Below are 17,525 nucleotides of genomic sequence, written 5' to 3' on the forward strand. Positions count from 1 at the left end.
TAGTCACATTTGAACTTTGAGTCTTACTAAACATCCATGACACTAAAATTTAACATTTTTTGCTAAAAAATAATGGAAGAGATCAAATAAAAAAAAAGTTATAACACTAACTTGTAACATTTTTTAATTAAGAAACTAAAGCAAAACATTAAAAGACTAAAGTATATATTAAACTTAAAATAGTTTATATAAAATGTCACATAAATTTTTTAAGAATGAATTAAGGTAAATTCTTTGGTACCCATAAATTTAAGTAGTGTGTGTAATTTGTGTTAAAATTTTAATTTATTTTAAAAATAAAATAAAAAGTGACGTGACATTGAATTATAGTGTCTGATAAATTAAGAGTATCAATACTCAACTAAACTCAAAGGTACTAGAGTGTTCACCATTAAATTAAACTTTAATAAAATGAAAAGGTGTAAGCTACAAATTGATTTTAAGGACGATTTAAACCAAATTCTAATAAATAAAAACAAATTTTCACAATATATATATATATATATATATATATATATATATATATATATATATATATATATATATATATATATATATATATATATATATATATATATATATATATATATATATATATATATATATATATATATATATAAACCAAATAATTCACAAATTGTTAGACATAACCATTTGACAGTGAGTAGCCCAAGCGGTAAGTCAAATTAATATGATTGACAAAACAAACATTAGTATATTAAAGAGTGGTTTACCCTAAAGTACAATTTACAGAACTCTTTTTACTGTCATTCACACCATCTTTTCTTATTCTTTTCTCAATAATCTGTTACTCATAGTATTGTTAATTTGTCCAAAATGAACAGTGAGCAATAGACTCTGATGTTCATATAATTTTGTCCTCAAAATCAGGTATACATCATTGTTAGCTATCGTTGGAATGTTGGTCAGTTTTATTAATGGACAAAACAAAATTAGGTACCTAACTTTGTGATCATATAAATCTATATCATCGCATTTATTTTAGCTTACCATATTTTTTCCTGTGTCTTAAAGAGTATTTTTTTAAAAAAAATGTTAAGTAACACTAGTTTATAGTTACTCGAGGCAGGGACAAAAAATAAAAGAAAATAAAAGGGATGATGAAGACAAGAGAAACAGAGAGCTCCAACACATAAAGAAAATATGGGACGACATATGGGGCACGCGATGGAGATGTTTTATTTATTATTTAATAAATGACAATTTTATAAAATTCATAGTTTTAATTTTTTTTATATATAAAATAGATTTTATTTTCTTAAACAATCTAAGGGTGTGTTTGGTTTGGCGATTGAGAGCCAAACACATGTCTACTACCTCTCACTGTGATTTTCAGAAACTGCAAAACTAAGCTTCCGCGGTAACGTAAAATTTTGCCGCGCTTTTCCTTTTCTTGCCGCTAAACGAAACACACCATAAAATGATTGTAGGGGTTGCCTTCCGACTAGTTCAAAGTTACAACAACATCATGTACAATGCCCGCTTTTATGCCCTTGGTGTGAATTAGAAGACGAAGATGAGGGACATGTGTTTTTCGGTTTCTTTTCTACTACTCAAAGTTGGCGGGCAACATGTTTGTCATCTATAATAGAACCTCGTTTACATACTTTCCACGATGCTAAGTCCCTTAGTTTTGATGTTTGTAGCTGTGAGGACTGTAGGGATGCAGGTAGATTTGCTTTCTTGCTTGAGGTTCTTTGGAGAAGTAGGAATAATGTGGTTTGGCAAGATACTCGAGAAGATACTATGAGGATTGGTTTACAAGCCTATCACAATTGGTATGATTGGTATTTATCTAGAGAGGAGCATAACTCCGGCGCTGCTAATAACAATTCAACGATGTGGATTCCGCCTACGACTAATCAATTGAAATGCAATGTTGACGCAGGTTTCAATAATGTGTGTACTACTAATAGAGGGTGGTGTTTTAGGGATCACTTGGAAGATTTATCACAACAGGTGTGTCTTGGGATGTAGGTCTTCTTTCCGTCACTGAAGCTAAAGCCACCGTTTTGAAGGAAGCAATCCAAAATGTCATCTCCCTTCATTTATCTCATGTTATTTTTGAAAGTGATTATCAATTTGTTATCAAGTCTATTCATGCTAAACATGTTGGCAATTTTGAATTTAGCTTTATTATTAAGACTATTCAGAATTTGTTGCTTTTATTTCCGAACTTTGAGATAGAGTTCATTAAGCACCAAACAAATTCGGCTGCCCATTCGTAATCTATATCCTTAATATGGTATCTCCTTGTATTGAATATTGTTTGATGAATGAAATCCGTTAAGTTTTTTTTTTTTTTTTAAAAAACGAATGGAATAAATAATAATATTCCTCAAGATAAAATTATAAAGACCCATTCATTTATGTGTATTAATTCATGAACCAACGAAATTTATTGTTGGACATTACTCATGATTTTTTTTATTGGCAACGACCATTACTCTTGATGGTGACAATTAAGGACCTAATTTACTTCATATTATTAAATCAACAATATTTCAATGTTATTTTAATTTTAATACTTTTGATATCTATGCTTGGTTTTATTTTCCTTATAAAGACTTGAGTTGCATCATTCCCATATTATATATAATGAACATAATTCATTTAAGCAAGGTGATAATTAATGTGTCAACTTTAATTTGGTTACACAATTAATATGTCACCTAATTATATTAAATGAATAACCTCAAATTAAGAAACGAAATTAAGAAAAATAATAGTTTAGACAAAATCTGATGAAATGCACGTGGTGGTCCATTCTGTTTGATAAAGTGACCCACCAAAGATAGAACTGGATTTGGTCAGTTGTTTTAAAAAACAGGATGGGTGTAAACATAGGTTTGTTGTATCCATAAAATTCAACTTGAAATTTTACGATGATTAAGGTTTAAATTCAGCTGTTAAAATCTAAGGATTTCATTGATAAATAATACACCCTCCGGTCACTATTATAAGCAAAAAAAATGATCTAATTCTTGGTCACTATTATAAGCAAAAATCAATTATTACTAAATCATTTAATGCTGTAATTCCTAAGATACCCCTATGTTTCATTTTCCAATACTTCATTAAATTTAATAAAGAGGATATTATAGTAAATTTAATCAATGTTTTCTCCAAAATCTAAAAAATTAACTACACTTAATTGAATTTTTTAATAATCGTGAAAACCATTTTTTTTGCTTATAAATGTGACCGGAGGGTGTAAGTATTTATTGAAAAATAAAATTGATTGGGAATGGGACACTGCTTTTACTTTATTTCCCTCCATAATTATGAGAAGAATTGTTGACCAAGTTGCTAGCCACACATAGATTTTGTCGGTGGTTTTGATTAAGATTCATTTTTTGTTATTCAGTTTTGAAAATGACAGAAACCTTATCATGAGCTAAATGATTATAAGTTGAATCAAAATAATGCACTCTAACTTCAATACAAGCTTTTAACAAATTATCTATATGGTTGTTTAGTTTACTTTTTGTTTTATATGTTTATTTTAAAAAGAGCTAAATGACAGACTTTTTTTTTTTTTTTTTTGTGAATTTATTTTATTTTATGTGATTAATGCATGTGATTGAAGTGTGAGGAAGAAGTCTCACATTTGTTAGAAAATAGAAGAATGAACACTTTACAAGTGAGAGAATCCACACACCTATCACCTTAAGATTTTGGATAAATATGTGGTATGTCTCTCACAAAGTGTGTCCCAAGTGTAATATGCTCCCTCGTTGACCCTCCGAGTTGTCTCCAACAGTGGTATTAGAGCCTGGTTTGAGAAATGGACCGGCTTACTTGTAGTTGAAGAAAGTCAACAGATACAAGTGAATGTGGAAGAGAGAGCTTTCACATGAGGGGGAGCATTGAATAGACTCACACCCGAGGGTGTTGTCATACCCCAATTTTTGACCCTAAGATCATATATCATTTGCATCTCAATCATTAATCAAGAGCTCCATCTTAAAGCTCTGTTTTCGGTGTTATGCTCACTTCATCTCTGAGGGGAACCATCAAGCACCTATGTTTGTCTAATTTGTTTTATACTAACCAAAATCTAAAAATATGCATTTTGTTTCTTTTGTTTGTGTTTTATAGGAAAGAAGTTGATCAAGAACCAAAGCAGTTCAAAAAGAATTTTTTTTTTGAAAATTTCACTGTGGAAATCGATTTACCCACAGGGGAAATCAATTTCCCTGGACGAAATTTGAAAAAAAAAAAAGAGGGAAGCATGATATCATTTTGGCACCAATCACATTTCCTTGATTATTCATTGTCGTTACCAATATTCCACCTCATCACAATAATTAATTTCTTTCATTAACCTCATTTTAACCCCATTTTACCAATTAAATTCAAATTAATCTCCAAGAGACAATTACCAATTTGCCAGTACCCTCACTTCCAATTCTATAAATAGAGGCCTCTACCTCTTCATTTCACAAGCTTTTGATAGCCAAAACAACTCTTGCAATTTCTCTTCTCATCCTCTCCCAAATCACTCAAAGCTCTTCTTTCATAAAAAGTTAGTGAGATTCACATTGAATCTCACTAATCTTTGAGCTAAACCTCCATCCAAACACTCTTTCTTCGTACATTTTTGGTAGATCAAAGCATTTGGTGGTTGTTCTTGAAGTTTATTTAAAGTTTGTGCAAGAATCGGTAAATCTCTAGATCCATTTCCATCCTTTAAGATGTGATCCTTTGTTGATTATGTGTGCTACATCTATGGTGTTATTTTGGTGATATTTGATGGTGACTTGATGATAATTTCATGCACAATTGTATCCAAGATCATAAGGTGTTTGATTTTATGTTTAAACAAGTTTTTCTCCTTTAAATGCAGTTTTTGCTGAAAAATACACTAGTGAAATCGATTTCCTTAAGGCTGAAATCGATTTCATGCTATGCGTGACCTATTTTTTTGAAAACTGCAGTAGTGAAATCGATTTCCCTCCTGATGAAATCGATTTTATGCTGACAGAATGTGGTTTTTTTCCTTTTTAAACTTGTTTTTGGTTCTAACTCTTCTCCTACTCCATTCTTTTGATTTTTTCTTTGAATTACAAGTTTAGAGGTCTAATTCCTCTTCAAAGTCAATGAACTTAGGGCGTTGATGAGATGAGAATCCTAATCCACAATATTAAGTGATTGAACTTGAAGATGGAAGGAACCTTTGAATGTGATTCCATCTTTTATTTCTTTTTATTTTGGTCTATGCAAATCTTCAATATCATTGGAATTCTTTTAGATTCTTGATGAAGATGAGACCGCTACCTCTTTTCTTTTCGTGCGGTATTGCTTTCGGAGAACGATCTACATATCGTTTCTCTCGCATGCATTAGCACAAAAATTGTTGATCGGCCTCGTTGTAGGGTAACTTCTATATAAGTTACTTGGCGATCTGCTTAACATAGCACAACATTCATTGTCCCGAATCAAAAAAAGGATCAAATATGGCAGAGATTGTATGCGGTTGGTTTAAGACTTATGAAAGTTTATTGTGTAGTCGCTTTGATTCTATCAAGCTTCTGATGAACTTCCATTGAATTTAAACCCGAGATCATCATTCACTCACCATCGATCTTCATTTACTAACTACTAACAATTCCAAAATCGATGATATACTTGACAAGCTTCAAGATGGTCATCTTACTAACAATCCCAAAATCGATGATATACCTGACAAGCTTCAAGATGGTTATCTTCCTAACAATTACCAATTAACAATTAACAATTAACAATTGACTTTAATTTCCGCTCTTTATTATATTGCTCTTTATCTTTTTATGCTTTATGCTTTTCTTTTCCATTTATCATTCATCTTTATGTTTCCGCTATTTTCTCTTTGTCCATTTGGACGTATGTTTATGTTTCCGCTATTTTCCTTTTGTCCATTTGGACGTATGTTTATTTTTGTGCTAAAACACTAATAAACAACTTAAAACAATAAAAGAGGATTTAAGGTTCTCTATGAACTATTGTTACTATCCCAAGCATTTTGGAGATCTGGACCTTTTGGACTTAGCACCTCTGGACCTTGTTATACTGTTATTTTGTCTGGAAGTCCTTGGGGTTTACTCCAAGGCATTGGGTTGTTTTCTGTTTTTGTATGCAGGTATTTCCTCGAAATTCCTTGATGGTTAATTCCAAGGCATTGTGATAAGGAATTCATTTGTACACAACCGTTACTCTGCCCGATTTTTGTCAAGATTTTATACTGTAATTCAAAGGCTTGGTGCAAGTGGTGCTAAAGATAATCAAGTTCAGCTGGATCCCCAAGTGGTAATGTGTTGGTTTAGTGTTGGTAGTCCAAAGGATGGGAAATCTACCTTGACTCTTAATGTCAAGTGTTGGCTTCTGATTTTGGTTAGATCGTTCTTTTCTTAGCTTTTATTTTATGCTCTAGGATAGTCCCTTCATCTCCTCCCCCTTCTTAGATTTTCAAAAGCTTCTCCCTTTTTCCAAAACCTTCTTATGTTGGAAAACTCCTCTTTTAAAAATCTTTCTTTAAAAAAAATCTTTTGCCCTTGTTGGTATTTCTTTTAAAGTTTATACACGATTAATTATTGTAGTGAGTTGCGATACCCCACGATTTTGATATTGATTAATATGATGGAATCTTTTCCACTTGAGAGAGATAGTGGCATACTTGTTGATTTTATCCAGCTAGAGCCCTTCTTTAATTTGTGATGCAAATAATCCATATGTTCTCATATTTAATATCAATGGTTGAGTATTCTCTCCGACGATGATAAAGTGTTTATTCCTTTTAAAAATATTCCCTTTTAAGTGGAACTACATTTGCTCTGACTTCTCCATTGCACTGAGGAGGTATGTAAGCACAAGATGTAATGTCTTGCCAAGCTTATTTTTAAAAATTCAAACAAACCTTTTCTTTCGCACACGATATATTTTTATAAACACAAATTTTCAAAAAGGTTCCTGTGGAGTACCACATATATGAGGGGTGCTTAAAACCTGCCCCTTGTATAATCAACACCCGTACCTAAGATCTCTTTTTGTTGTTTTTGTTTCAAAATCTTCTTTTTGGGTTTATTTCGCTCTTTTCCCATTTCTTTTGGAAACAATAAAGCGCGGTGGCGACTTTCACTGAAATAATGAGTCAAGTCAGTCAATGGCTTTGATCTCAGATTTTCCCCGCTACAGGTGTGTGTTAAAATCAATTGTGAGGAAGAAGTACTATATTTGATTCTCAACAATCTCAATATACACTAGTAATTTGTTCAAACTTAAAAGCAAGTATAATGAAGGCACATATGAATATTTAGCAAGATTCATGAACATTAAAGCTAAATTCTTTACCCAAATTCCATAATTAGAAAATTAGAAGTGATTGAGACCGTCGTGAGTGGCTTAGATTTGCATGCGAAAGAAAATGGTAAATCTTTACTTGGTCGATTTAGCTCAATTGAAAGAAATAGTTAAATAAATTGAACAAACTAGATTGAAAAAAACAGTAAGAAAAATAAACTTCATTAGTGTGAAAGAGAAGACAACACTGCTTAGTAGATGTAAGTTAGATCTTTACGTTTCAGGAAGTTTTTATTTTTGTAGTTAGGATTTTTCGAAATCCATCTTTATTCTTCGCTTCTATTTAGGGCATAGTCTGAAATGGATGAATTTTCAAACCTTACAATCAACCATAGTGGTGAATTTGTTGATGAGGATCTTAGTTTGTATAATGGGGGTGAGGTTGCCGATTTGAGAGTGGATGTTGATAAGGGGATCTATTTTGAGTTATTATGTGCTATTAAGGAACTATGTTACGAGGCCATAGAAAAGATATATTATAGGGACCCTTCTGCTGGGATGAATGTGTTGGTTGAGGACAAAGGTGCCTTAGAGATTGATGATCTCTAAAGGGTTCATATTAGTGTTGATATCTTTATTCTATACACATTATTGCAGCCTGATTATGTTGAAGGTCCCGTTGATGAGATACCCCTTAATGAGATAGTAGATGAGACTGAAGTTGTGCTTGAGGAGATGTTGAAGGAAACTGAGTTAAAGAATACTAATGTTAATGGACAGGGAGGAAATGATGTTGGGCTGAGTGATGTAAGGGAAAATGAGGCAATAGAAACTGATGATAATGTACAAAGGGTTGGTGAGGTTGATGATGATGTTAGTTCTGATAGTTTTGATGATGAAAGCTTCAATTATGATAATGCAATAAGGATAGTATTTGATGATGACTCTGATGAGTATGATACTGAGTTGGATGAGGAAGAAGGTAACATAATTGACTATGACATTGAATATGATGATCAAGAGGTGAAAAACAAAAAGGTAAAGAAAAGTGGGAAGAAAACAAAGAAGAATTTAAAGGTAGTGATAATGAAAGTGACGATCTTGAAAGTCAGTGTGATAATGATGATAGTAGTAGAGTTAAGAGAAATAAGTATCCAATATTCAAGATACAAAAGGACATGTCCAATTACAGATGGAAGGTGAGAACATATTTTACTACAAATGATGATTTCAAGGAAGCAATTACCTCTTATGTAGTCAAGTCTGGCAGAAATTTAAGTTACACTAAAAATTACAAGATAAGGGTTATGGTTAGGTGTAAAGATGGATGTGAATGAGAAGCTTATTGTGCTAAGTTGTATAATGAGGATCCTTGGCAACTAATAAAGGTTGTAGACACTCATAGTTGTAGTGGAGAATATAATGTGAAGATGTTGAAGACTAAATGGTTGAGCAAAAGGATACAAAATTCACTTAAAACCAACCATATAATGAAGCTTAAGGACATAAAGGAAAAGGTGCAAAATAAGTGGAAGGTGGGGGTTAGCAAGACCAATGGCATAAGAGCTAGGTTTGCAGCTAGAGACATGGTTGATGGGTCTTTCCTAGGGGATTATACAAGGATTTATGATTATTTCCATGAGTTATTCAGAAAGGCTATACATATGCTTTGCAGCTTGTAAGGAAACTTCAAATTATGTAGACATTTCATAGGCCTAGATGGAAGTTTCTTGAAAGTTCTTTGTGTAGGTAAAATTCTTGCAGCCATAGGTAGAGATCCCAATGATCAAATGCTACCAATAGCATTTGCAGTAGTGGAAAGTAAAAAACAAGGATAACTGGACATGGTTCTTGGAATTGTTTATTGATGACCTTGGTGGAAGAGAAGAGTGCCTCACATACACTTTTATTTCTGATCAACAAAAGGTATTACTCTCTTTATAATTCTCAAGTTATAAGTATTAAACTTTTTAGAGTTTTCATGTTATAATTTTTGATGACTTAGGGTTTATTGCCTGCAATGGATGAACTGCTGCCTAGAGTTCAACAAAGGTTTTGTGTCAGGAATCTCTACAATAACTTTAGGAAGAGGTATGTTAGAAAAAAGCTAAAGGAAATCATACGGAAGGTTGCCAAGTCAACATACTACCAAGCTTGGGAAAGAGAGATGAAATTAATGAAGGAGATCAATATAGAAGCATACAAGCACACGATGAACCAGTAGTGTAAGGTATTTTGAACCTATAATGTATAATGTCTGAATATTGGTGGTTCACACCATATTATTAATGGATCATACTTAATTTCTTTGTTCAATTGAATGTCTATATGTTTGAGTATAAACCAATTGTGAATGAAAACAAATATATTCAATTGAAAACAAACATACACAATACTTAAAGGCAAACACATAATGAAATGGAAACACACTAATTCATAACAAGCATTTGAAACTGATATAACTGTTACAACTGTTGCAACATTCTAAATACCACCACATTCTAAAACAAACTATTACAACTGACTCAAACTAATTCAAAATGATACAATTGTTACAACATTTTAAATAGGACCACAACTAAAACAATACAAAACATTCTCTTCCAAATTTTTTCCGAATACATCATCTTCTTCATTTGAATTTGTAAGTCCTTTATCTGTATCTTCAGCCCATCATTTGTTGCCTTTAAAGACTCCACATCCATTTTTGCTGCATCAAGTTCATTTTAAAGTTTTTCCAACCTACTCTTTTACTTCTTCATAAACTGGTCTTTCTCTTCCACCACATTATCATAGAACCATTGAAAATATTCACAACCAGCTTGTGTTGCATCCTGAGTAATTCACATTGCAATCCAAATTAGAACTAACAGAAATGAAGAAGCAATTTAATTTCTTTTTTACCTTATAATGAAGACAGCTCCAAAATTTTCCCAAAGTTTGTGACAGTTGAAGTCCTTCGAAGAATAGCAATGTCTCCACAGCCACATATGGATTTCCATTGCAAATTGGCATCCAAATAATCACCGCTCTTCATATTAGATTCGCATATACATTGCCCAGAGTTTGTTGATGATGATGACTTCATTTTCCACAAGTAATTTCACACTTGAAAGTAGGGGTGTTCGCGGTGCGGTTTTGACAAAAAAAATCATCCGAACCGCAAGAGAAAAAATCGTGCGGTTTGGTTTGGTTCGGTTGGCTTTTAAAAAAAAATCCGAACCGAACCAAACCAAACTAATGCGGTTTGGTTCGGTTCGGTTGGTTCGGTTTTTTACAAATATTTTATTGAACCATACATATACATATAGATGACAACATAACTTTGTATTTAGACATTCATACACTATCAAATAACAACAAAAGTCATCATATTTTGACAACAACTTTCTATTTAATATGTAAAAATTAAATTAGATAAAAGTGAAATTAATAAACATAAAATAATAGTATAAAACAATATAAAAATTATTAGAATGAAATACAAAAATAGAAAAGATGAGAGATTAGTGAAGGTGAAAAAGAAAAAACAAAGGAATTGAGAGATTATAGAAGAAGATATGCGATAAAAACGAAACTAAAATAGGGAACATTTGCATAAAAATGAGAAGGTGAAAAAGAAAGAATATAAGAGAGTAGAGATTATAGAAAAAAGGGAAGATGTATGTGGCAAAGAAGGCGCGATGATGCTATTAGAGATTTGAGAAGATCAGGACAAAAATCATGTGTAAGGATGAGAAAATTGTTCGTAATCATAAGGCTAAGGTGTAATAGATTTAAGTTTGGGTTGGATGTGAGTTAAGTAAAAGTTAGGTTGTAACATAATGCAGTTTGATTCGGTTTGGTTCGGTTTACAAAATACAAACCGCTAACCGAACTGAACCGTGCGGTTTTGTTAAAAGATCACCCAAACTAATCCGAACCAAATGCGGTTTTTTGCGGTTTCGGTTTGGTTTGGTTTGGTTTGCGGTTTTCTATTGGGTTGGTTTGGTTTTGATCACCCCTACTTGAAAGCTCTAAAATTTAAGAACCCTAAAATTTGGGAAAAATGGAACGAAGAAGAGAAGGGAAGAAAAGAGAATGGAAAAATTGAACGAAGAAGAAGGTAATGTCATCCACATCACCTATCAGGTAGACCATAACTAACATCTGTTTCATCCAAATTGACAGAAAGGATCACTGTGGACCTTTTTGAACAATTAAAATATTAATTTGGAATTTTTTAAATTTAAGGGACCATAATGGACCTCTTGATAAACTTAAGGGACCAAATATAATATTTTACCAAAAAATTAATTATATCACGCATGGATTTTCTAATAATGATTAGACTCCGAATTATATGAGGTTAATTTGGTATAAATGAAAGGAGAACCTTCTTACACATGCTAGTGGTTGATCTATTGAACATGTAAATTTAGAACCAGAGTTTATATTTTGACGGGTCAAGACATCAAAAGAGGCAGGCGTGAGAACTTTTTTCATTTGTAACAATGGAATCCCTATTAGGTCTATGTTCAATTTGAAACATAGAGTACAAAGCTTTGATAATTGGATTAGAAATTCTCCTAGACACATTGACAAATAATGCCCAAGTATTTACAGATTCTCTCAGCTTGTTATTCATACGTTGTCTTTAAAATATAAATGTTTTACTCCATCTCTAGCTATATATATTCTTGAATAGCAACTAAGTTATTTAAAGGTTTGAAATTTGGGTATTAGAACATGTCCCTTGGTAATAAATTCAAGAAGCTAATTAGTTAGATCAGTTTTCTTCTAGTTAGAAAACTCTAAAGAAAAAATTGGAAAATATTGTCAAAACAAGGGAAATGTTGTATGTATCCATTACATCAATGAGAATTCCCTCCTTGTTAAGGAATGTCTTAACTGTTTTTTAACAATATTTATTCATAAAATAGCATTGTTACCATCATGAAATTCTCCACTGTTATAAAAGAATATCATCAGGTCCCATAGTGTAACCAAAGTTGTTGAATACAATAGCATTGTTACCATCATGGAATTCTCGCTCACAAAGATGATGCAACCATAAATATTGTCAAGGAAAAAAAAATCATATTGAGGACATTTTAACTTGAACCTAACTAACCATTTTGTAAGTGATGGATATTGTCGCAAGAGCAGTAGGTAGCAGCCACAAATGAAAAAGAAGAAAGGAAATTGACTAAATTGAATGTTGATACCCCACGGTTAAACCTTTCTCGCTTAAAAAATTAGCAACATTTTTTAATTCTTTAATTGGGCTACATGTCTATTGAATAAGCCCATGGGAATTAAGACATGAATATAAAAGCTCTGTTTGGTAAGACATATTTTCGAGCTTATAGCTTATGTCTTATGTCTTATGTCTTATAAGCTCATATGATAATTTAGACCCGTTTGGTAACGGTCTTTTCATCACGAGCTTATAGCTTATTTTACTAGCTTATAGCTTATTTTCCAGACGCTATTTCAAATAGCGTTTTAGCTTATGTCTTATAGCTTATTATTTTTTCTTCCTTTTTTATCCTTATTATTTTAATTAAAATCCATTTTTAACCCTTATAATTTATTATAATTTAAAATAAAATAATTATATATTAAATATCTTTTATGTCATTTTACATTTATAAGTTAATTGAACCGATAATTTTACCAAACACTTCAATGAGCTTATAAGCTATCGGTCTCAACCATCCGTTATAAGCTATAAGTCATCAGTCATCAGCCATCAGTCATAAGCTATAAGCTATCAGCTAGCTTATCACTCAACCGCTATTTTTACCAAACAGACCCAAATTTTCATTGCATTCTTCCTCACAATTCTTGATGAAAACTTCAAAATACTCATATATTTTGTATACAACTCCGAATATATATTTTAAAAAAAAAAATTTGGATATGCATTTTCGAAATAATTTTAAAAAAAAAAGTGTCTATGCATCTCCGAAATAATTCAATATTTGGTGTTGAGATTTTTCGGATATACATATCCGAAATAACCTAATATTTATTAAAAAATTAAAATCAATGTGAATCAATTGTATTAATAATATAATTAATTGTATTAAGATATAATAATAATAATATCAACCTATTAAATATTTAAAGCAACACTATTTTTATATAAAATTAATTAAAAAAAAGCTAATATAAACTAAAAATTATAATATTAATAGGAGGATATTTTTAACCTGATAATCTCATTAATTATAATGTATAATGTTGTAGTCATTTAAAGAAAAATTATTTTTATAATTTATGACAAATAAATTATTACCAAATTAAAATTTTATTTAATCTCTTTATTCCTTATTTATAACAATTTGTATTTAAGTTATTCTTTTTTTAATAATAACTCACTTTAATTATATTATAACTATATTATAAATAAATATCTTTTTAAAATAAAATTAAAAGAAATTTAGGATTTTGGTTAATTAGAATATGCATATCCAAATTTACCAATATCCCAAATTTCTGTTAGGGTGTGTTCTGATATGCATATCCGAATTAATCAATATCCCAAGTTTCATTGGGTGCGTTCAAATATGCATAACCGAAGGGTATTTTGGGGTTTTTCAGGGGTGTTTTCCACCTTATATGGATTTACTGAGAAATTTCCGGACATAAATTTAGTCATCTCACATCTTTTTATTCTGAATCTCAAAATTATCAATGAATTGGGTCATGTCCATTAAGTTTAAACTGGTACCACCAACCACATCAAATATCTATTTTTTTATTTATTTCTCCAGACTATTCCAAGCTTTAGAAATGATGACACACTCATGAATGAGAATGTAACTGTTGTATGGATGTTCAAAAGTTTTGATGGTGATTTACCTAGAGTGATTTGCACCTCTTCTCTCTTTTTGATATGCAACTTCTCATCTCTCTTTCTTCTAGAAAATTCACTTAGATATGGCAGCTTGGGTGATGGAATTCACCATGTTAGGGTCGTAGCATGCTGATTGGCATCTCGAGGTTTTGAAGGGGGTTGCAAGTTTGATCTATACATGCATTGTCTTTATATCATCATCTTTGGTACTTCAATTATCTCTTATATTGAAGTATGACTTAAAAAGTAAAGAGAATGATAATATATTTCGAGATTGCAGAAATCGAAAAGTCATAAAAGTATCCAGGAGGTTGACAGAAAGTGTCGCAACTGTGGGTAGGGTGTCCGACAGAGGCGGGAGGCGGCGGGTGGCCGATAGGGGTTCGGTTCCTTCTGTGGAAGTTCGGGTTTTCGGTCCTTTTGTCTGGGTTTTTCTCGATTTGTGTGTATTGGACTTCTATGTTTGAGTATGTGGATTCGTTCGTTACTGGGTTGTGTTGGGCTTTTGATGGATCTATTGGGTTTAAGCTATAATAAATATGTATGTCTTGCATTCCTATTATAACAATACTTAGAAATTTATAACTGAAGACAAAGGGAAGATGTGACAATACTAATAATGGAAAACTTAGAGGGGGAAAAGGTTAAGGGAACATTTTGAGGTATCCAAGGGGACTTGAAAAACTTCTAGACACCTCCAACTTTTGTGATTCATTTATTGAGAGTTGGAAAAATTGAAAATTTGGATGTGTTGGTTAATGGTTCCTTACTCAAAAGATTAAGATCCAATAACAGTTAAAGCAAATGGATCCTCTAGATCATTTTCTCTTCATCCTTGTGGCAGAATACCTTCGCAGACTTATTAGGAGAGCTATAGGGTTAGTCTTTTTCTAGGTTCATAGTAGGTTCCTTTAGTCTGGAGATTTCCCATCTCTAGTATGCAAATGATATCTTAATCTTTGATGATCCTTCAACCAATAATTTTTGGGGCATCAAAGCTATTATGATGGGGTTTGAGCTAGCTTCAGGTCTTGGGCTTAATTTTCATAAGAGTAACTTGATTGACATTAATACATATCTTTCCTTTTTATAACTAGTTAAGGACTTTCTTCACTCTAGGACCGAGTGTCTTCCATTTCTGTATACGAGGTTGATAGTGGGAGTCAACTCTCGGTTGGAAGCTACCTAATAACCTTTAGTTAACTTGTTGCGCAAGAGACTTAACTCATGGAATCATAGATATGTTATCTTGGGAAGGGAGTGATACTCCTTAATTTTGTCATTAATGCTATTCAGGTTTTCTTCATGTCTTTCCTAAAGATGTCTGTTAAAGTGTGGAGATGGAGACTTATCTCAAGTGCCTATGGCCTCTGTTGTGAGATTTTGTTTTCCAGTTAAGATGTCTCTATTGTTTATTCCTTGCGCATGGGTAGGGATTCGAGGTTGCACTTTGTTACTTCTTGGTGAAAAAGTGTGTATATTCTTGGGTTCAAGATAGACGATCCTTCCAATTAGTTTAGGATGAGCTTGTTAGGAAAGTATGGTCAGGTCTTTATAACTCCTTTTGGATTGATCCTTGGATAGGAAATATGCCCCTTAAGATTAAGTTTCAATAACTCTTCACCATATCTCAATTTCAGGATAGGTTGGTGGGTGAGATAGGTAAAGGGTCAAGTGGAGATTTATATGGGACCTTAGATGGAGGAGACTGGTGAATGTCTTTTCTTGGCAGCTTCTGCAGGATAGGTTTTATTCTAGAAAAAATCTATTTAAGCAGAAGGTCATAGTTAATCCTAAGGGCATATCTTGAATTACATGTGGGAATTTGAATGAATCAGCTTGAGATCTATTTGTTATGCGAAACTTAGCTTCTAGTATTTAATATAAGATTTTTAGGTGGTTGAGGTCCATGTGACTTTTCTTAGGGATCCTAGTACTCTTTTCAAGCTCTTTCTATCTTTAGGAATTAAGGTTAAGGTTAGGGGATATTTTTCCATGATTTGACAAGTTGTGTTAGGACCATTTGGTGTGTTCGTAACGAGAAGTTTTTCTTCGTTTCATCAACAAACGTGAAAGAGGCTAAGGATAAAATTATTTTTGGCATGGAGTTGGTTTCTTTGCAGGTCACCACTAAACTCATTCTTATTGTCTGACTGACTTCAAAAATCTATCATGTGTCTAAACAAATAGTTGATCAAGAGGTCAGTCTTTCTTTAAATGGGTGCAATGGTTTCGATTATTGCTTGTGGATCCTTGCTCTATTGAAGGTGTGGCTGGCAGTCTAAATTCAATATATATATATATATATATTGCCTTTACAAAAATGAAAAAGTATATATATATATATATATATATATATATATATATATATATATATATATATATATATATATATATATATATATATATATATATATATATTGCCTTTACAAAAATGAAAAAGTGGTGCATAATAGTTTCATGTGTTTCAACAAAGAAAAAAAATATAAGAAAACAACTCACATACATAGGCAGAAAGTTCGATTAAGTCACAATAAAGATAAATTGAAAAGACATGAACAAACTACATGTCAGTTTTATGATGAAAACAAAGAAAATCAAACAAGTAAGGGAAGGTACAAAATCAATTTCAGTAGCAAAAGATATCAATTAGGAAGGTAAAGAATCAATTTTCCATTTGCCGTCTTTTTACTTCAAAATTGATTTTCACCGTGTTAATGATTAATAAGTTATTATTATTCTAATGAAGCTTTAGGTTAAACTGATCATCAACTTACAACTAACTAATTTTCAATGGACTGCTAACCTTATAGGATAACCTTATTTGGCTTTTTTTTCTTTTTTGTTTCTAGATTGAGCAATGAATAGGTAAAACTCTAAAGTGTTATAGATTATGATATAATGAGGAAACCCTAATGTTGGCAGTCTGATCCATTATTTAAGACCTAATCTAAATTAAATAATAAATCATCATAATAAGGTAAAATATGCAATCCAAGAAGAGTACTATATTTAAGACCTAATCTAAATGTGTATTTGTGGATGTATTCCACCCTATAATTTAGGGGTCATCACTTCCCCTTAATTTGTTTAATGACAAAAAGCATATATTAATAAACAAAGAGGAAATTATATTAAAAAAAAGTCACTCGCCTCAAAAAGTACATTAACAAGGTGAGGTAGTTAATTGATCTCCGGAGGGAGTATTAACCATTGATCAAACCAAAAAAAATGTCAAAAGACAGTTACCAACTACTTTCTACACTTCCTCTGCAAATAAGTCGCTAGCTTTATCTTAAATGACATATGAATTAGAGATTTGATTCCACCATTAAGAAAAACATCACTAGCTTTATCATAAATGACATTTAAATATGAGAAA

The sequence above is a fragment of the Vicia villosa genome, unplaced genomic scaffold (assembly GCF_029867415.1).
Source record: "Vicia villosa cultivar HV-30 ecotype Madison, WI unplaced genomic scaffold, Vvil1.0 ctg.000060F_1_1, whole genome shotgun sequence".
NCBI classification, from domain to species: domain Eukaryota; kingdom Viridiplantae; phylum Streptophyta; class Magnoliopsida; order Fabales; family Fabaceae; genus Vicia; species Vicia villosa.